The following is a 22869-nucleotide window of genomic DNA, read 5'->3' as shown; positions in this document are numbered from 1 at the left end:
GTTATATACCCGTATACGTACATACATGTATATAATTTCAAGACATTTTGGTTGCAGAGTTACTCAGTATTATAAATCATGTCTGAAAATTTTTCAGAAATCTTATGAAAAATTCCATGAAACTGAAACAGGTTCACAAGAAATATTGAAAAAAAAATAAATAAATGATCCGTTCAATAGAAAAGGGACTCCATAACGTACCGATTACCTTTTTTTTTCAATATATTATAATGGCGTACACAGAAAAATAATCAGAGCTACGTTATATTATTCAGATTTTCTGAGTATAAGTAATCAAAGATTTAGAAAATATTAAATTATCGTTAAATCACAAAGTATGCATAGAACATGTTCAGTGTATATATAGTAATGCATCATGAACAATTGTTCATGTGCATGATAATGAGAATATCTTGAATAGTTTCTTTCAAATTGAAATTGAAATTCTAACGCAGCTGACTGCCTCTCTCTCATATATATAAGAATTTAGGCTGGATAAAAATAATGAATTTCTGAGCTAAAATATTAATTTTAGAAAAAAAGTAAAGGCAGAGTAACAAGAATGGCTTAAGTCCAAAAATTTTTATCGCTGTTGGATATATTTCTCATTAATATGTGTGAGGAAATGTGGTTTGAAAAGAATATCTTTAATAATTTTTTATAACCGTTCTAAACACTTTTTTTTTTAAATGAGGTCAAGGTCAAAAGAAATGCCTTAGTCCGAAAATGTTGATGGAGTTGAATATCTCATATATTAGTTTCACTACATGAAGTTTGATATACAGTATAATATTTACATTTACCAATATTTTCCTTAGATGAAACTATTGAAGAGAAAATATGTTTAATTCTATATGAACTTCACCTGGGGTTCAAAGGTCATAGCGAGACTGAATAGCACGGCCAGATATTATCTTGTTAACATATATTATATACTAAGTTAAATGCGATGAAAAAGATAAAATAACTGAAACATAAATATATTTTTCTTTCAATAAATGTTCAATAGACTTTCCTTGGTTGTGAAGAATGTTTGAAATACTATAATTAATCTAAAATCGCGTTCACCCTTTTAACCAGAAATTCCTATGAGGTCAGTCGTTATGTAAACTAAAACAGGAGATTTCACCGGTTTTGACTTTAAATATATTAAGGAGGAATGCCACACCAACTTTTTATTTTATAGATCTCTGAGTCATCCTTTTAAAACAATGGTTTCAGCATTGAAAGGCCGACATAAGCTCTTATTTATTTTACATGAATTTTTTGGTATTTTTTCTAAGAAAACGAAAAAATTCATTACATCCAAATTAAATGCTTTCTTGTAAAATTTTTGCTGTAAATGAATGCATCACATGAATACCTAATAAAATATGTTAAGAAAGTCTGGTTATACTTTTAAATTCACAAATAATGTGTTTTATTTTCATAAATAATTTTTTATAAAAAAAATTAAAAAGTCTAACCAGACTTTCTTTACATATTTTATAAGGTATTCATGTGATGCATTCATTTACAGCAAAATTTTTACAAGAGAGCGCTTAATTTGGATGTAATGAATTTTTTTCGTTTTCTTTGAAAAAATACAAAAAAAAATCATATAAAATAATTAAGAGCTAATGTCGGCCTTTCAATGCTGAAACCATTGTTTAAAAAGGATGACTCAAAGATCTATAAAATAAAAAAAATGGTGTGGCATTCTACCTTAAGGACCCATAATAAAGTAAGATTAGTTCTCAGTATGGATCAGTATGGATCATTGTTTTAACATTATAAGCAAAGATTTTCTCATGTGGACTGCTGAATATATTTGTAAATATTCAAATGTTGGAGCTAGACAAATTTTCAAGACCAAACGGCTTCTAGGTCGCTGTGCGTTATATATATATATATATATATATATATATATACAACATAACAATACGGTGACCAGTTCGTGTAATAAATCCAGTTTACATTGTTACTCAAAATTAATGTATCTCAAATGCAAATATAAGTCATAAACAACAATGTTAAAAAGTAAACTTAAAAAAAAAAATTAACTTAGTTAATACTTAATCAAATCTACTGAGAAGCCCATCGGGCTTTACAGGATTTGATCATGTGATCAACTTAGTGCATTTCCTAGTGATATTTTAAATTATCATTGTCGTTTATTTCTTAATAAATGGTTTATTTAAAACTGAGCTAAACATCAGATTAAAATAACTGTTGTCATAGTCAAAGAAAAAAATAGGCAATATTAAAAAAAGTTAAAATGCTAACACCATTATGTACATGTATAAGCGAATGAAATTTGACAACAATATCCTGAAAGTTTTGTAAAACTGAGAAAAATACTTACCCGTATATGAAAAATTGCAGTCAATGTCAAACGAAAGGTCATAGTCAAAAGACTTATATGCAACTGTTATTCACAATATGCTTCAATAAACCAAGTTTAATATAAAACGTCTTGAATGGTTTCTTTGAAGCCGAGATTTAAAATGAGCTAAACCCAATGCTCGATGAAAGGACAGAAAAAAGGGACATAAGGACGGAATGACCAAAGATGGACACGACAAACACTATATCCACCGGTCATATTCATGGTGGGGCATAAATATGACGTTCCGAATGACGATTTATCCAACTCAAAAACAGTTGAAAAATGTTTCGAATTTTAGACCTTTTTAAATTACTCGAAAACATCTTCTTGTTTAAACACGAATACATGGAGTGTAGTTCTTATGCTTTTACCTTACACGCTATATTTTCATAACACCACACGAGCATTATGCATTAGTTGTCCTAACTATTTCAATACTATATTTTTAACTTTTAAAGGAGATGCATTTTAAAATCATTTCATGATCAGATAAAACTTAATTTACTTTAAGAAGTGTTGATTTTTTTCATACAGTAAAAAAAATTGTTTTTGGTCACATAAAACTAAGTCCCAAGATTTAAAAAAAAATATTGATAAAATATGCTTTCGGGCTAGTTTTGCTACAGATCAACAACAAAGAATGGCTTTTGCATTGGGAATTCTTTTCCCCTAACAAGGTTGTTTGCTCCTTGTTTGTGACTTCACAATGTAGAAATGACGTCACTATGTATGTCACTTGTGACGAAAAATGGTTGTTTCAGTCGTACTCGTTCAACAAACGACTGTAAAGTTTATGGTATATCTTAGAAATCCCTTTAAAGTAGCGTATAATAATTTTACACAATTTATAAAGACAAATGACTTCCTATAAATTCAATGAATGATTGGATTGATTGTTTTAGTGAAGGAAGGCAGATGGTTAAATATGATACTTGTTATATTGCCCAGTGAGAGGGATTTTGAAAAGAGATGTGTTTTTAATTAAGCAATTTGTTATCAAAGACCTCCAATTTACATTTTGAAAAATAGTTGATTATTTCAACAATAATATAATTATCAAATACCTAAGATATCGTTTACTTTAGATTTTAAACATGTTAGATATTTTGAAAAGGAGGCACTCATTCTCTGTTCACCTTGAACAAACGTCTCTCCCAAGAGAGAAGATTTAGTTTTTGATGATCGCCATGCTTATTTTTGGAAAAGATAGTCTTATCCACCCTTTCTGTTGCCGAGATTTGACCATTTCTATTAAAAGAACGGTTCTTGTTATAAAAATCAACTTACATGGAAAGAAATATAAAACTCAGAAAAATCTTTCAGCTTTTGTGACAGAACGCTACGGAGGGGGTCACGTGACCGCCTGTATCACGTGATTTGCGCATGAGCAGAACGGTGACAGATGTGCATTGATATTGGAGAGGACTAATTTAAAATATAATCAACAATGAAACCAAATAGTGTATCTTTTTAGAAGCTATTCAATTAGTTTGCGAACTTTTTGATCGCCCCTCGTAAGTCAGGAACACCAATTTTGTATAGTAATGCATTCGTGGGTAAAATTCTATGTACAATTCTTTAGTAGAACCATCTTCACTGTATATCATATGTTATGTTTTTTCCCACCATATATCATCAATATTTAGGTCTAATTTATTCTCTCATTTAATTTCACAATTTGGGATTTTTCTTTTGTATTTCTGACTTGTAAAAATATCATAGAAATTTCTAACACTTGAATATGCCAATAAAGAAATTGATTCGGTTAATACATGTATAAGTAATATTCTTAATCACAAAAGGGTCCAGTCTTGTATTCCCCCATATTTCAAGTTAAAGACTACACCTTGTATTTCCTACAAATATACATTGCTTCCAAACTTTTCAATAAAAAAAAATACTTTACATCGCCTGTATATTGAGTATTTAAAACATAACCCTCCATCGTGTTTATGTTCTTCTATAAGTATAGTCGTGCTAGACACGTTATTACAAGTGACGTAAATATAATTGATAATCAGTACCTTAGATCATTTATTTTAAAAGGTTCTTAATATCGGGAACCCTGATCCTTCAACTGGCTTAGAATTTCATAATTATACCCGCACTTTCTAAAGAAAGTTCGGGTATATTGTTACTCATGTCCGTCCGTCAATCTGTCACACTTTTCTTCCCTGAACTACTCCTACATTTTACACAGTAGCTTAATCATCTTTCTTTTGGGAGATGGTTGGTGGTGTCATGTAGATGTGCAGTAATGTTTCAGAATTTTGATTTTGCCCTGGGGGGTCAAATGGGGGTCGAAAAATGATGTTTTTTTTATGCTAAAAGCCCTGTCTTCCCTGAACTCCTTCTACATTTTACTGAGCAGCGTAATCATCTTTTGGGAAATGGTTTGTTGTGTAATGTAAATGTGCAGCAAGGTTTCGGAATTTTGATTTTACCCGGGGGGGTCAAATGGGGGTCGCAAAATGACTTTTTTATGCAAAAAGCCCCGTCTCCACTGAACTCCTCTTATATTTGACTTGGTAGCCTAATCATCTTTTAAGAGATGTTTGGTGGTGTCATGTAGATGTGCAGTAAGGTTTTGGAATGTTGATTTTGCCCGGGGGGTCAAATGGGGGTCGAAAAATGATGTTTTTTTTTATGCAAAAAGCCCCGTCTTCCCTGAACTCCTCTTACATTTTACACATAGCCTAGAAAATCTTTTAAGAGATAGTTGGTGGTGTCATGTAGATGTGCAGTATAGTTTCGGAATTTTGATTTTGCCCCGGGGGGTCAAATGGGGGTTGAAAAAGGATGTTTTTTTATGTAAAAATCCCCGCCTTCACTGAACTTATCTTACAAAGTTTCCTACAATTTAGGAGTCACATGATCATTTGTCATTACAGGGACAGGGAGTGGATTGGGAGATCCCTCTCCCCCCGAAATTTGCAGGACTATAATATATACTGAAGCAAATAAAAATGACTTTGGATGCCCTCCACGCTAGAAAACAGACCCCACTATAACTTCTCCTTTTTTTTGCTTCTCATGAAATTCTTGTCTGGAAATTCCCCCTCCCTCCCAGAAAAAAATTCTGTATCTTGTAACTGAATGCAACGTCGATAACGGGCGATAACTCTTTACTGAAATTCGTCTTACTGCAGCATCGGATGACCTTTGATCCTTTGAACTTTAACCTAACCAGTTGCATTTCAGACTATTTTACTAAAATCTATACAAAAACTTGTACTTACCGACTGTCATTATAAGGTCCCGTCAACTTCATGAAATACCGGTATAATCCAATTAAAACACAAAATAATTTTTACTGACATACATGCAATGATGTGTACACCACACTAGTACTGCACGTGCAGTGCTATCTAAAAATGATGATGGTAAAACTAGTACTTAAGTTGGGTACGTGACTCAAGCCCAATGTGATGCAGGTGTTCAGATACATTAATAGTACACGAACAAATTTAAAATTATCATTTACAAAAGATGTTTTATCTTAACTTTGCCATCTTTAGGCCTATTTCCAAAAACAGAAAAATAGGGCGTGTTTGTGTGTGTGTGTGTGTGTGTGAGAGTGTGTGTGTGTGTGTGTGTGAGGGTGCGTGCGTGAAGGGTATCAAACGGGGACATTTGTTTGTTTACACACCTTCCAACCGGGGACGACCTTCCAACCGGGGACGTCCCCGGTTGTCTCCTATTGAAAATAGCGCCAAATTCGAAATCAGGGATGTCTAATTACCCCAAAAAGCCGAAAAAATCCATTTTTTAACACGTTGACAAAATGTCCCCGGTTAGTTAGGATTAAAAGATGTGTGTTAGTGTGAACTTTTCATAATGAGCGAAGGTTCGTACTTGGGGGTTACACACGTGTCCCCGGTAGTATAGTGAAAAACGTGTCACGTGACCTTTCCTGAAACAAACATTACCTTGAGATATATTCTCTTTCTTATTTTTAAGTCTGTATTTTTTTTTTAAGTCATATACGCTATAATATGAACGCCGAATTTTGTGTGAAACAAAATGATTAATGGTTTAAAACACATGAAGTGTAATGAAAAATAATACTTTCCACAAAATCATACTATAGATGTCGTTGTAATAACAAAACAATTAAACAATAAATAGTAATTAAAAATTCAGTCTTTTCATGAATATTGATGAAGGAAGTGCGTAAACAGTAGGCCTATATATAGAAACACATGTCCACGGGAAATCACAGACAACGAGGTATGTTGCATTTTGACAACAATTATTAATATAAGGTTTTAAATATGCGTCATAACGGAGAAGATGGTTGATACTGAATACATTAAAAGATAAGTACCATTAAGTAAGACGCTTGCCATCCACGTCAAAAGTGAGTAGTATCTCAAACGGCCTACCTTGTTTTCTTTCCGCCACGTGTTTTTATCAATCTAAAAGTAGCGACGGCGTCACGTGATGGATTTATTTAAAAATAGCTATTTTTCTTTCCTTGCAGGATAATAAAAAATATAATTTGATAACTTTGTAACGCGTTTAATTTTAGTGGTGTAATTTACAGTATTTTCGTAACTTTTATTGATAAACAAATTATATCAATTTCCAATCGTATTTTAACTGGCGCAAGTTATGGCGTGTATACTTTTAAATGTTAAAGTTACATATATTATTTTACGTTAGTAGGGTATGATCATCAGCCAGTCTGACAAACATTCGTGTCATTGGAACATCTGGATTATTGATGTACGATTGACTTAGTATTTACGCATGTAAATTAAGTTTCTTAATCGAGCCTATAATTTTTTTAAGGAATGAAGGTTATTTAAACTTATGTTATTCGAATAATTCGATAATTCTAACATAACTTGAGGCAGTTTGCACGTTATAAACCACGCAATATTGCAGTTTGATGATTGACGATAAGCAGTCACGATACATTCAGCATAATTCATAGGCGTCGAAAGCAAATTAAACTGGGGGTGGGGGGGGGGGCTAATATTAAAATGGGACTAATCCCCAATAAAACTGTAAACCCTATTTTCAATTTCCACATAATGTATTTCTTTGCAAAAAAGTGGAGGGGCTTAAGCCGATAAATCGAAATAATATCGTTTATATTATGTTTGAATTCTGCAGTAGGGTTGATTTTCTTAAAGCTTAAACATAATTCTTGATTTAGTGACAAATTAATACTCATTTAGATAAAGATGCTTTAGTATAATTCGCATAGTTAATTAAAGAATTTCCTGTAAATATAAATTTCACCAGAATTGAACGTTGTCATGCATTTTTTAGGGGGGGGGGGGTAAGAGCGGGGTTGGGGTTGGAAAGTTTTAGCATACAGTGTTTTTATCATTTTATTTCTAAGCTGTTATTTGCATAGCTAAGGATGGTAGACATATCCATATACATGCATGAGATTCCTACAATGTGCCTTGTAAGAGTAGTGTGGCAAAAGCTAGCTGCAGAACGGTAGTTCTCCGAAAAAATATTTTGACAGACTGGAGAGCTACAGTCCCATCCATTGTGAAAACTGTATATTTATTGCCTGGACAAAAAGCAGCGCTTAGTTCTGAATTTATTCTTCCAATTTTTTTTTACCTCAACTGCAGAAAAAAATATATCTTTAAAAACTCTCGTTCAAATGTAGGACTGGTGACATCTGCACAAAGTGCGTTGGACCAAATTATCTTGCAAACCAAATTGAAAGTATAAATAGTCGAAATTTTTGATGATCACAAGAGGGCTATTAACAACAATAAAATTTAAAAATTAAGCTTCGACAGTCTGAGATTTCTGAAGGGGAGAGACACTGGAAGGAATCTAAAAAAATATCAATAAATGCCTCGCTTCATGAAAAAGAAATGTTTAATGTGATGTTGAAGAGAAGGAAGGGGGTTATGCTGTAATATTTCCATTTCTAATTTTTCTCTCTGTGATAACTCTTTGAAACTAAGCGGAGTTAATTCCTTGGTAATTATACCGTTATGTAAGTTAGGCAGGTCGATAGGTCAGGAGCTAAGGAGGCGTAATATGCATTCAAATCTCGTGCTCATCTGTCTGCGAGTCTAACGCTAAGGAGACCAAATTTGCATGAAAATCTCATGCGGCTGCTGTTGTGTTTGACTTCAGTGACCGATGGCTATTGAAATTGGGATGGGAATCCTCGTGTAATTTAAATATATGTCTGCATTTTATTTAAGTCTAAATCTACAATTTTATTTTCACAATGAAATGGAAATATAAGGAATCACTGTCTAGGAAACATGGGATAATTTATGCATAATGGGCTTCGCCCGTTATGCAAATTATCCCATGTTTCCCACAATTGTTGATGCCCTGGCATACTATACTAACTAGACAGTGATTCCTTAATTTTATGCTGTCTATATGCCACATCGATCTGATCATACCCCTTAGAATTCGAAGTGTGTGAAGACGAGATATTGAAAAAAACCTATATACTATATTAAATCTGTGCAATTCATAAAGTTAGCTTATATATCTAGTATTTACAATAAATCTGATTAATCAAAAGGATCCTTTATCTATAATTAACCAGTAACCATTGTAAATATTCGTACAACCATTATATCTGCTACTAGTATTTTCAAATTAAAAATATAAAAAAAATATTTTTATAATACACAGAATAAGTAGCAGTCCACTCCCGGTACGTCGGTACGTGGAAGTTGTTATGCATGGACATATACATGTAGTACAATGCTTACGTTTGATCACAGTCGAAAGAGAGAAAGGAAGAAGGCGTTAAGAATAATGAAGAAACATTTTTAATCATTTTACTGCTTTTACGAAAAAAACTTAAAAGTCCTTAAGGACATACGCAAGGTACCGTACCTGCTGATAATTTTTCAAGATATTTTATATATTTATATTTTAAATTTAAGATTATAGTGTCATCAGATGCTTACAGACAAAAAATCAGCATGCATTACCAAGGTTTTTGAAAGATAACAAATTATGAAAATTTTTACATTATTCACAGAAAAGTATATACAAAAATTACAAAACACAATTTACAGATTCTTTTTCAAAATTTGTTTGTGTGCAAATCCATAATTATATAAAATTTTTAAGTATTGCACACAGGTCCATCATCTAGTAGAATTCACCTCCAGGGAAGAGCTCAATAAAGTTCAAAGTATGTTGCATATGACCTTAAGGTCAAAATTTCAAATCCGTATCGTCGTTATGCAGTAAGAACGTATAATCACGGGATGAAAATCCACCATTCAGTCGACTGAATGGTGGCTGAATGGCCACTGAATGGTCACTGAAAGGTCACTGAAAAGACCCTTTCCTGTGACCTTTCCGTGATCATTCAGTTACCATTCAGTCGACTGAATGGCACATACATTTCAGTGACCTTTCCGTGATCATTCAGTTGAATCATTTTATTGAATAATCGGCTTATTTTTTAACCTAAAAATTTTATTTCACTTTTTCTTGGTATAATAGCATTAAATTTATCTAATTCTGAATAAAAAAAATGGAGGAAAAAAATTATTGCAAGAAAAAAAAAATTGTTCCCATGGTCAAAATAGAACCCTGGTCTCCTGCCTGTGTATCCGCAACCTTATCAATTACGCTACGCCTTCTTGATAAGATAAAAGGATTTAAAATCAAACAATTTGTAGAAATCGATGGAAGAATCGGTTCACCTGTTGTATCGAGGAGCTGCGATGTGTATATATCTTGTATATCTTTTGCATATTCTATGTTAGTTGCGCGGATTTTTGGGAAAGACTAATTAATTACACATCTCCTATCGGGATAATGACAATTATCAGAGACGGGCACCTGTTACTGTGTCAAAGATTTAAGATCCTTGTAAATTCTCTAGCTAGAAACTTAGTAGAATGATTTTATTTAAAGCAATATCATTTAGAAAGCTAAAATCTCCTATATATTTTTTTTTCTACAAGAGGCATGTATAAACGATTTGTTTATTCTTGTAATTAAAAATTAATTTAAAATAATGTCTTTGAAAAAATAAATATCCTGCAGTTTTGACAATGACATAATTAAGAAACGAAATTGATCAGTAATACTTGCGATCTTCCAGAAATGGTTTAAATAATATTAATTCTGTCTCATTAATCAGAACTATTTATTTCCATGAAAAAATACACGTATAAGCACTATAGAATGTTATGCATTTATTGAAATTTTGAATCGGTTATCGGATCATCATTTTTTATCACTTGAAGAATTTATTTTCTTATTGTAACTAGAAATATTCAATTAAAAATCATTTTGAATAAGTCTCACATATTTTATTTTGGGGAAAGACAAATTAATTCAAATCTCTTATAAGGATGATGACAATTATCAGAGACGGGCACCTGTTCCTGTGTCAAAGATTTAAGATCATTGTAAATTCTCTATCTAAAACTTAGTAGAATGATTTTATTTAAACAATATCATTAGAAAGCTAAAATCTCCTATATATTTTTTTTTTACAAGAGGCATGTATAAACGATTTATTTATTCTTGTAATTATCAATGATAATTACCTAGACATATTTTAAGGTACCCGAATTTGATCACGATATGTAAAAAAAAAAACACAAGTTAGATTGAAAAATAAATCTTTATTTAAAATATGGCTTCCTTGTTAAGGAAAAATATCTGATTATAAAATAATACGCTAGTGAAAATATTACTAAATTGCGATTTAAATATCACTGAAAGGTGGCGGAAAGGTCACTGAAAGACGACAGAAAGGTCACTGAAAGTCGACGGAATGGTCACTGAAAGACGACAAAAAGGTCACTGAAAGTCGACGGAAAGGTCACTGAAAGACGACGGAAAGGTCACTGAAAGTTGACGGAAAGGTCACTGAAAGTTGATGGAAAGGCCACTGAAAGTTGACTGAAATGTGTCCGCTGAATGGTGACTGAAAGATATCTGAAATGTGACTGAAAGGCAACTGAAAGGTCACTGAAATGTATGTGCCATTCAGTGGCTGAATGGCCACTGAAAAGTTACTGAAAGCCGCCTTTCAGTTTTAACTGAAAGGTCTTGTTTCTTCCTGTGAATGACGTCGCGTGCAACAAATTAAGTTTCCAATCATTCAAATAACTTTTATAACATATATAAACTCTTAAAAGATGTTTTTTCTATAATTATCTTCTTTCAAGATCTTAAATTTTCAATATATACTATGAAGATGAATTTGTTCTCTTCCATAGGCAGATCTAGTAATTTGGACGGGGTTGGGGGGTATATACAGATTCTGAAAACAGATTTTGTTAATTTGGAAATATAATATGTGTACCGTACAATTCAACACTAAGATTATTTGATATTCTAGCTCGATTAAAAGATACAAAGCACTTGTAGATTAAGACATAAAAACTACCGATGGCTTATATTTTTTCTATCAAAAATGTCGGATGGTCATTTAAAGGAAGTAAATAATTTCTTGACAGCTTAATATATTGTTTCTTTTCAAATTGTTTCATGCATATACTTTTAAGAATAAGTACACTACTGTCGATGTAATTATTACTTCACTTTAACATTGATTTATGTGCTTGGAGGTTTGATGAGGTGTGGATGGGAGTTCCATATTAACTGTATTTAATTCCTAAACAAAATTTAAACTCAATTTCAAGCTTTCATCCGAACAAAACAAAATAGAATCAAAAGTAATTGTTATCAGAGAATAGCTTTTCGGCATCTTAAATTTTGTAATTGCTACCTTTTAAAAAACACTCCGTATTTTTACTCAATTCTCCTCCATTGAGGTTTTAGAATAATTCATAAACATGTTCCTTCTTGTATTTTGATAAGCCTAAGGTACATGTATATACATACGTCATTCACATTTTTTTTGTATTTGCATGTTATATACAGGAATATCTACTTTTGTATTGTAATCATTTATACCCACAATGTCCCCTATTGTATTGTGAAATTTTATACACAAAATACGTCCCCTATTATGTTGCAGTATTTTATACACAAATGTCCCCTATTGTATTGTGAATTTTTATACACAAATGTCCCCTATTGTATTGTGGATTTTTATACACAAAATATGTCCCCTATTGTGTTGTAGTTTTTTATACACAAATGTCGCCTATTGTATTGTGCATTTTTATACACAAAATATGTCCCCTATTGTGTTGTAGTTTTTATACCCCCCGCTTGAAAAGCGGGAGGGTATATAGTAATCGTTATTTCCGTCCGTCCGTCCGTCCGTCCGTCTGTACGTCCGTCCGTCCGTCCGTCTGTTACGCTTTGGGGTACCCATCTCTTATCCGCAACTCCTCTTAAACCACTGAGTGAAATTTAATGAAACTTTCACAGAATCTTTATTACATATTGCCATTGTGCACCTCCTATTTTACTTTTTGATCTGACATATATTTTGAATTTTCCAGAGCAAAACATGTACACTGCCATTTTATTCATATGGGAGGCGGGGGGTATCATTTAGTGAGCTCATTGCTCACAATACCTCTAGTTTATACGCAAATGTCCTCCATTGTATTGTGATAAGTTATACACACAGTTCCCTTATTTGATTAAGATACAGAAAGGTAAATAATTTTTTTTTAGTACAGGTATTTTTGAAATTTATTTTTTTTATCATTTACAACCAAAAAAGATCCAAGAAAAGATTCCCAGGCCGGAATTAAAAATATCTTTGTTTCCCCTAACCCGACCCTAAATTCTCAAGTTGAATCGGTAGGTAGGTAAACAATTTTTTTTTTCTAACAGCAGCTTTAAAAAATACTTTCTAAAATTTAATGGAAAATTACCTTTATAAATAAGAAAAGTACAAATGAAAGCGATTAATTTGTGACCAGAATGCTAAGTATCATATCGTTTAAAAGCAAAATTCATGACTAATTAATTTACAACTGTTATTCAGTTGAACTTGTAAAATATCTCACGCCAGAGTACATTTATATAAATTGAATAAAAAAGACAAGATTCTCAAATACTAGTACGCAAAAATCGGACATCCGAATATATTTTTTTCAAAAATTCCATCAGCCTCCAGTGCTTATAGACAATCAATGTACATGTAATTACTTTGCAAATTAACAATATACTTTACTAATGAAATTAAATTACTGTTGATTGAATAAAAAATCAATGCAAATACTAAGAGATATCGGAATTGAAGCGGTCTTTTTCATTTATTGACTTATCTTTCTCCAACAACTGCTCAAGATTTTCTTTATCATCCTTGGAAAATCTGCATTAGAAATGAATCAAAATGTTTTAAAAACGAGCATTCTTCATATATCTCCTTCTTTCCTTGCATGGCTTTTAAATCAATGAAGCACTAGTACTAGTAATACATGTACAATTTAGTGAATTTTATAAACGTCTGGTTATCATATATAACCTAACCTTGTTTAATTTTTATACAAGTCCATTACATTTCTGATATCCTTATCTAATGGATAAAAGCGTCTATTCTGTGTGGATGTCTTTCCAAGATCTTTTTTTTATTGAAACTTCTCAGATGACACTTCATTTCAGCTACTTTTGTGACGCCCTCATCCATTAGACAGTGGATTTCTTAATCACTTTGTCAACGGGCTGACAAAACCCCGCAAGTTAAAGAATTTTAAAAAAGCACTGTAAAGATGAAATAACTAGTGATGCCAATATACTTTTTAGAGGTCAAATTTTCAAAGCATATCTCAAAAATATTTTATATGCTAATTATTTTTAAATACTTGTTCAGTAACATGATTTCTTTGATCACAATGTAAAGGGAAATATATATGAATCTCATTTCCCCATGTTACTATGTTCTTTTTATCTTTAAGGGCTGTTTTAAGTTTCCGTGACTGGTCTTTTCTTTTCCAGATGGAGTCTGGACCATTGATCTGATTATGAAAAATCAATTTGTTTTGTAAAAGTAACCAAAGTACAAAAAGTATGCTAATATAAATAAATAATTACATTGTCGACTTTCTATGCTAATCATTATTTGTGTAATTTCTATATGAAACACTGATCGTGGTGTCCCCGTATGGCGTGGGTTGAAGTTTCTAAAATACAAGTCGAGGTCAAAATTGGTATCAAAAAAAGGTCCTGTCACAAGGAATACATTTCTAAAACTTTAAAGCCCCATTATGAACTGTTCAATAAAATAAAAGTTATGGCAAAGGTAATAGTTTCTTTTAAAATTGGGTCTAAATCTAAGATCAAGACCAAAACTATTTTTACAATTGAAAGGCTTTGTCACACTGTGTACACAGGTAATGTATGAAAGCCTTAGCAACAACTATTCAAAATTTAAAATTTGTATTCTCTGTGGCATGACCTTTCATTGAATACCAACAACTTTGACCTTTTGACCTTGAAGATTTACTGATAGAGATTTTCTTATAGAAATCCCATCAACTCGCTCATCTTCTCTAAAAATGGAACCATGATGAGTTCAAAAATGCTTTGACTGCATTTATTTCGTAATCCTATCCTCATAATTAACCTGTCAAACTCCCTTGAACATTATGGTGAGGAATCTTTATGGAGGTGTCTGTGGTGTTCTGTTCAGGCAGATTAGGTTATAAAGGATGGTATGCAAATGTTATGACATCTTATAGCAGGCATTGATAAAAGTTACGAGGTTTACCATATCAACACAGTCACACAGACATCCACTGTCTTTCCTCTCCGATGTATCTTTTAATACCCATTTGCATAACAATGTGCCGAAGAACCAAAGCTGATGTCTCGTTGCTGTTTGGGTTGACAAAGGTTGGCCTTCCTACAGTTACATCAGCTGCAGACGTGTGAGTAGTTGGCACAAATAAATATCGCTGACCTTTCTCGTCTTGTTTTCCTTTGTCGCCCGCGTGGCGCAGTGGTTAGAGCGTCTGCTCTAGAGTCGCGAAGTAAGGAGTCAATCTTTACGTCGCGGGTTCGAATCATACTGTGGGACGTAGGGACCGGTTTTCGGATGAGACCACATAAACCGAAGTCCCGTGTCGCAGTAGGTGCTGGCACGAAAAAGATCCCTCCCTGCTGAATGGCCCTGAGTGCCGAGTATAGGACAAAATTTGCAGCTCTCCACCGGCAAGTGGTGGCGTCTCCATATGAGTGAAAAATTCTCGAGAGGGACGTTAAACAATGTACAATCAATCAATCCTTTGGACCTTGTTCTACATTACTGTACACATCTTTATCATTCCTTTGCTTATTTCCCGACGGTTGTTTTTTTTTTCTTTTGTTTGAAATTTATAGTGGTTCTAAAGCATTTTGCTTTGGAGTTAAGAAGTAAGTGGCTTATTTTAAGTTGCAGGTTCAAATCCCAATGAGAGACGTTGAATACGGTCCTTCAAAAGAAGACCATAAAACTTATGTCCAGTGTCGCAGAAGATGCTGGCTCAAAAAAAGATCCCCCTCTACTTAGCAAAAAAGTGCTGAGTACGTCTAAATCTGGAGCAATGTCGTCCCTACAAATCTCGAAGGGATTAAAAGCAAAGAACAACCAATCTTCAAGGGCCTAATTAAAGAAAAATACACTAGACGTCTCAGGAAGCTGGATCATGAATTCAAAACTATTTGGAGGAAAGAGTATGTAAAAAATATTTAATTGAACTGAACCGAATCTACAAATGATAAAAATGCTGTTTACAATGTCATAGTCAAGAAGTTTAAATAAAGGCATGAAGAAAGTACATCTGAATTGTATTTAATTATGCATATGATGAATATGCAGACATATTTACAACAACTCCTATGGTTCCATAATGGCATATAGTAAACATACTAGGAACATAGATGGACTGGTTCTTAGATCAAAAGTAAAATAAATAAAATGCAGTTAAATTGAATGATATATTCATTAAGTGGGCCCCTCATCTGTTCATGAGGCGGGTCTTACCATGTATTACGTACCTTAAATATTCAACAGACAGGTTTGTTTGTTGTTTAACGTCCCTTTCGAAAAAAAAATTTCACTCACATGGAGACGCCAAGGCACCTCCGAAACACTCTTTATTAGCCATGGTAACTTTTATAATCGTTTTGTTTCAAGAGTGAAGAATTATGATTAGCTAAAGGCATAAGATTGAGACGTTGCCGTTGTTTCATGAAGAACTAAGTCTCTGCAGTCACATCTGGGCGCCATTGTTTCCAATAAATCCTTGAAAAGCACAGTAGAACAATGTCGGTTGTTCTGATAAAAACTGATTTTGATAAAATTGTATTTTATAAAACTTGGTTAACAATAAAAAAATATTTGAATCAACTTATTCAAAAAGTCTTTTCAGTCGGTGCGACTTAACTAAGTAGATCGCGTTAGGGGAAACAAATGTATTTTTTATTTTGGCCCCATCAGTTTTTATTTGTATCATCAGTCCTTAACATGATAACAACCCTGTTATCATATACTGCATGAAATTGATTGATTGATTCCTCTGGAGAACTTTTCACTCATATGTAGACGTACGCCACCACTTTCTGGTGGAGAGCTTCAAACTTTGTTCTACACTCGGCAAACAGAGTCATTGAGCAGTGAGGGATCTTTTTTTGTGCCAGCACCTACTGCGACACGGGACTTCGGTTTATACGGTCTCAAACCCGCGGCTAAAGGATCATTTTCACTCAAAGAAAACCATGTCAACGAATGCGCAGCCAAGGTTGCCAAAGATTTCGAAGGGTGAAAATGCCAAAGTAGCATTTAACTACATGCTTTATGCATTATAATATTCTTAATATTCTATGAAAACATATTACAACTAAAGGCACTGTGAGCAATGAGCTCACTAAATAATACCCCTGCCTCCCATATGAATATAATGGCAGTATCCATGTTTTGATCTGGAAAATCCAAAATATATGTCAGATGAAAAAGTAAAATAGGAGGTGCACAATGGCAATATGTAATAAAGATTCTGTGAAAGTTGCATTAAATTTCCTTCAGTGGTATGAGAGGAGTTGCAGATAAGAGATGGGTACCCCAAAGCGTAACAGAAGGATGTACAGACGGACGGACGGGCATACCATTTTTTTATATACATTGTATACCCTCCCACTTTTCAAGCGGGGGTATAATGAACCTTGCGCGTATTAATTCTGCACAATCAATATTTTTTTTTATAATATCACCGTCATCAAATTAAGCAGTGTTGATTGTTGCTACGCTTGAGGGCGTGGTTTCATTAGTCAGCGGATAATGGCTGTGTCTCGGGAAATAGTCCTGGTCAAGGGGTACTAGAATCTTAATAACTCACCAATTATATACTTTTTGACTATGTTATTATACCGATATAAAAGTAATTAAAAAAATAAAGGATTACGAATGACCGGGGATTAGCTTCCGGACTAACGCACGAGGATTAGCCCCTTAACATATTAGAACCGAAACAAAAGTAAAATCTAGAGATAAGAGATAACCGGGGAATTAACTTCCGAAGCAGGGATTAGATCATTTAACTATCTCACGGGGATTAGTCCATTCGCAGAGATTTCTAGGGAATTATTCACATTTTACTGCGTAGCTTTTATAGAGGAAAAAATCAGTAGACGTATAAGATAAAAGGAGAAAACTAACTATTTATGAAATAATTAATTCGTTTTCACATGATACGAACTCAATTCTTCCGTTCATTAGATTCAAGCAAAAGATAAGTAATAAAAAGTATGCATAAATAAAGGACTTTCAATGAAAAAAATCATGAAACAGCCTTGTCAAAAAAAACATGAAAACTACAGCTACCGCTGAACCATTTGAGGTTTTAATACATCTAATCTGGGGAGATCTAATTTCTTTTGAAAGCTAAACATGATTTGAAATATATACTTCCTAAATGCACATAAGTTGAAAAACACTCATTTACCATTCAAAAATCTGTTTGTCGTTTATTTTATTATAATGCGGCTGTGGTTTATATTTACTCTCTATATGACAAGGGATATGGGATTCTACTCTGAGAAAGAGATAGCTGCAGATCTGTAGCTCTCCGAAAAAATATATTGATAGACCGGAGAGCTACAGTGCCACCCATTGATAAAACTGTATATTTATTGCGCACAAAAAAGTGCGCTCGGTTCTTGATTAATTCTTCCAAATTCTTACCTCCATTGCAAATAAGGAAAAATTCAAGAAATTCCTTTATCTTCTATCAAGTACTTTCGTAGTTGACATCAGAACGAAGCATATTGGACCGAATTATCTTTGAAACCAAAATGGCAGTATAAATAAGCGAAATGTTCGATGATTACAATATCAGGGTTCGGAGGACTAGTAACAACAATTATGAGGAATGTTTGGTTGTGGAAACAGCGAAAGAATATGTAAGGAACACACGGTTAGTAATAGATTGAGATTGTAGCTTTAAAAACATGGAGAAATAAATCGAGAACCGAGCGCACTTTTTTGTGCGCAATAAATATACAGTTTTTTTCAATGGGTGGCACTGTAGCTCTCCGGTCTATCAATATATTTTTTCGGAGAGCTACAGATCTGCAGCTAAGAAAGAGAGAACTTCAAGGAGTAATTTGGTTCTGGTGTGTGAATTCCCCTTGGAGGGAAATTCTGCTCTAGAGTACGATTCCCTGTGGGCAGTTGGGAGTTGGCTATGGGGGAAATGCAACTCTACAACACAAGTGTCTACATTCTGAAATAATTTTTTTTAATAATGGGGACGAGGGTGCTCGAACCCGCCCTTACTGTACAGTATACATATCTCAAGCAATCAGATGATTTTGCAAAAAAGTTTATTGGTTTAAAGTACCCTATTTGCAGCAGTCGCAACTGAAATGTCTTGTAAATTTTCTTTTATAATTTAAGCAACGGTTGTGGAAAACATATTTAACTCCTGTGTTTTTTTTTTATTTCTGTTAATTTAGTTCATTTGTATATTTCTTATAAAAAATAAAATTATTTTATTTTAGTGAAATGTATTCATAAACATTTTGTGCCATTAAAAATACTGCACAGGTATAATACTTCCGGATCATCGGTTTTCTGCGTAAAACATAAAATGAATAATTGTCCTTGCTTTGAAAGATTTTTTAGTTAATGTTTTTTTTTTATAAAAGTACCTGATCAAAGATGCAAGGTAATGTAAATATTTTAAAGAAGTCGTCGTACTCCGATTCTGTAATGAAGCGTATACGTAAATGCAGTGGATTTGATTTTAAAGTGTTTATCGATTATATTCAATAGCTGACCATTATCAAAAGGTCAATATAGATTTTTCTTTTCATTTTGAAATTGGTCATTATTTGGAGTGGTATTATCAGCGCCCCCTTCAGACCTTTTGTTATATTTTTTATAATTGTAAGTATGTCAAATGACAATCATTTTTCTTGTTCAATACTCTAATTCTGAGAAAAAAAATTGGAAAATCATAAATTACATGTAAAACAAGTAGCTTTGAATTTTGCAAACTATGTTGCAATCACCATATTTAAATTCCATTAATCATGCTACTGCGACAAAGAGGTCAGTGACGCCAAATTGATAAATTTAAGACGGATTCCTTAATTTCAAAATTATTTGAGAAGAAAAATTAAAAATATATTTTCATCATGCAATAACTGTTCGTAATTTCCATATTTGATTTAAAATATTAAGCATTCAAGTGCCTATGAACACAGGGGTCTTAATCAGTGATGAAAACGGTGGTAATGAGTGAATAAAAGGCACAAAAGAGAGGATTTTATTCGTTTTGGAAAATGTCCCCGTTTAGATACAATAAAACAAGAACTGGTGTGTGTGAATATTAATGAGTGTGAAATAGGTCCCCGTTTGCGCTGTGAAATGTGCTTAGCTTAAAATTAAAGATATTGATATGTTCTCATTATATTTGTCATCAGGGTTACATGGTGATTAATATTTTAAGTCAAAAGTCACTGAAATATTAAAAATGAAGAAGTCCCCAATTTGACAGTCTTTAACCCCTGTCCCCGTTTGACACCCTTCACACGTAAGGGTGTGTGTGTGTGTGTGTGTGTGTGTGTGTGTGTGTGTGTGTGTGTGTGTGTGTGTGTGTGTGTGTGTGTGTGTGTGTGTGTGTGTGTGTGTGTGTGAGGGAGGGTGTGTGTGTGTGTGTGTGTTGATGGGAGAGGTGTGGGGGGTTGACTAAATTGATTGGATATATGGCCGCTTTCAAGGTGTTTCTGCCTAATCAAATATAAAAAAAAAGTTTGTACATTTTGAAGAAATCATTAAAAACGCTTTACACTAATTTGAATAATATTACGTGTTGTTGATCTATATGAGAAAATAGATTTAAAAAGATCCATATATGGGCCAAAAATTTATATCTCCCCTTTATCAAACCTAATTTACATCATTAATTAGATTCTGTTATTTAATTTCAGACTGGTAATGAATTAAGAATATGAAATACCTATAAGATCGAGGCCCATGGGTCACATGATCATCTGAGAATATTATGCTCAATTTGATGAAAACCTGTATTATGTAAATTATTGAATTATAGACTTTTCCTTGGTAAAGCCCAGTTTGAAGTAGTGTGCATTTAGAGGTAAACACCTTAGTGCGGGTATTACTGTCTCATGACAGCATCTAGTATTATGGATTCTGTTGAAAATTATGCCAGACAATGGGCCATTTATGAAAAAAATACGTTGACACCTTGTCAGAATGAATTAAATGTATCAGATTCATGTTAAAGTCGAGTATTGAAAGATTGAGGAGCACTATGAAAACTAGCTATCCTTCTGTATTCAATTATCCAGAATTGAAAAAGAATAAAGATTAGTTACATGATCAGTACGTACATGTACTGGTCCCTGCCGACAAAGCAGGTTACAACATTGTCTTCGTTAATGTAAGGTTCATTATATCAGATCAGATCAGAAAATTTTAGTTTAAGTTGTTTTACAACAATTAACAAAAGCTCTATAGAGCTTTTGACCGACATAATATTAGTAATACAAATATATATTCATAGATACATAAATGACTATATCATGCATAAAAATGAAACAAACCATAGGAATTGAATATAAATGAATGTCAAAATAACACTTATGCTCTAAAAGAATAGTCTATGATTTATATATTTTGATAAAAATATAGCAAATTTGTTGAATAATAGGCATATGTGTAATATATTAGATTCGATTTATGGTAACTATGTTTACTCATTATTAAAACAAAAAAGCAAACAGAACTTAAAACAGAAGAAAAATACCCCTATAAAAAGAACTAAATAAAAAATGAATCTAAAAAGAAATAGACCAAAAAGCTGACGATTAAAATATGAAGATTAATATCTACAGGAGCCGCATGCGTGCACTTTCAGGAATCTCAATTCCAGTTGTTCATTTGACTTTTGAACTGAATAATTATGGTTGCATTTCTAATTGTTTCCGGGAGTTCATTCCATCCGGCTCCGCATATCTAAAAGAGTGTAGTCCAGGTTTTTAAGTTCTTATCCTAGGTACCTGTACTGTGTTACTTTTCCTAAAATGATATGGTAAAAGTAAATAGATCAGATAAATAAGCAGGACTTTCATTCTTTAAAATTTTAAAATCTTCTATGGTCATAGTCCTTAAGGATATCCGATCCTCAACCAGGTAGGATAACTCCGAAAATTAATATTTAATTTAAAATGCATCAAAATGAAGCTTGAAAATGAATTTTTTTCATGCAACAATTTTCATTTTATTCCTCATTATCAGATTCAAGGATTTTGGAAGTCTAAGAAAAGATTGTATCAAAGTTTACATCTGTATCCTATAAAAGGAAAACAATTAATACAGTTTTAGAAAAATAAGATTTTCTTTGAAATGAAATAAGAAGTGATTTGTGGTGTCTTGCAATGACAGCAAAAGTCTTTTATACTATGTATTATAAAATACATGACGGAAATAGAAGACAAAAAATACTAAATAAGTATGAAAATCATAGAAATTTCTCTGAATGCCTGAACACTTATCGTTTTTTTTAAACCTAGAATACATTTGTTGATCAATTTGCAATTAGAAAATGCATTGCTAATATTCCAATTCGCATTTTCTGCAAAAGATATTGGAGATTTGACAATTTTCCTTATATACATGTATTATGATTAACTTTAAACTTAAACCTAAGAAAAAACTGTGGATAATTTTACATAACTTTGTGGATTTAGAGATACTTTTATGGGTACTATTAAATACTTAACTGCTAATTTTATAACCCTGATCATCGGACTACCTTAACTTCTATTCTTTAAAGTTTTAATTTTCTAATTAAAAAATATGAATTCCAATATCAATATCAATAACACAAAATAAATTGACTTATTCTGGTGAAAAATTAATATACCCCACAACTGTTTTAAATAAATTCATCTTAATAGATATAAACGTCTCCTTCTTTTAATAATAATTATTTGTTTCTATACATGTACTGTGGATTTCTTCACAGTTCAGAAATGACTGTCGTGGAAGAATTGTAAATATTTGTTGGAAATACTCAGAAAAGAAATATCGTGTTAAGTAAAGTAAACGGATATGTGATTTCTGCGAATTCACTCATATTGTAACAGGA

The 22869-nt window shown here is 32.7% G+C and overlaps 1 pseudogene; it reads right to left on the bottom strand.

Moving 5' to 3' along the window:
* Positions 1–13483: 13483 nt before the first annotated feature.
* LOC134262136 (uncharacterized) lies at positions 13484–18440 on the bottom strand (annotated as a pseudogene).
* Between the last annotated feature and the right edge of the window lie 4429 nt (positions 18441–22869).

This window comes from Saccostrea cucullata, unplaced genomic scaffold (genome assembly GCF_032062105.1).
Source record: "Saccostrea cucullata isolate Sc308-1 unplaced genomic scaffold, CSIRO_AGI_Scuc_v1 ctg2639, whole genome shotgun sequence".
NCBI classification, from domain to species: domain Eukaryota; kingdom Metazoa; phylum Mollusca; class Bivalvia; order Ostreida; family Ostreidae; genus Saccostrea; species Saccostrea cuccullata.
This window is presented reverse-complemented; position numbering and strand designations above follow the sequence as displayed.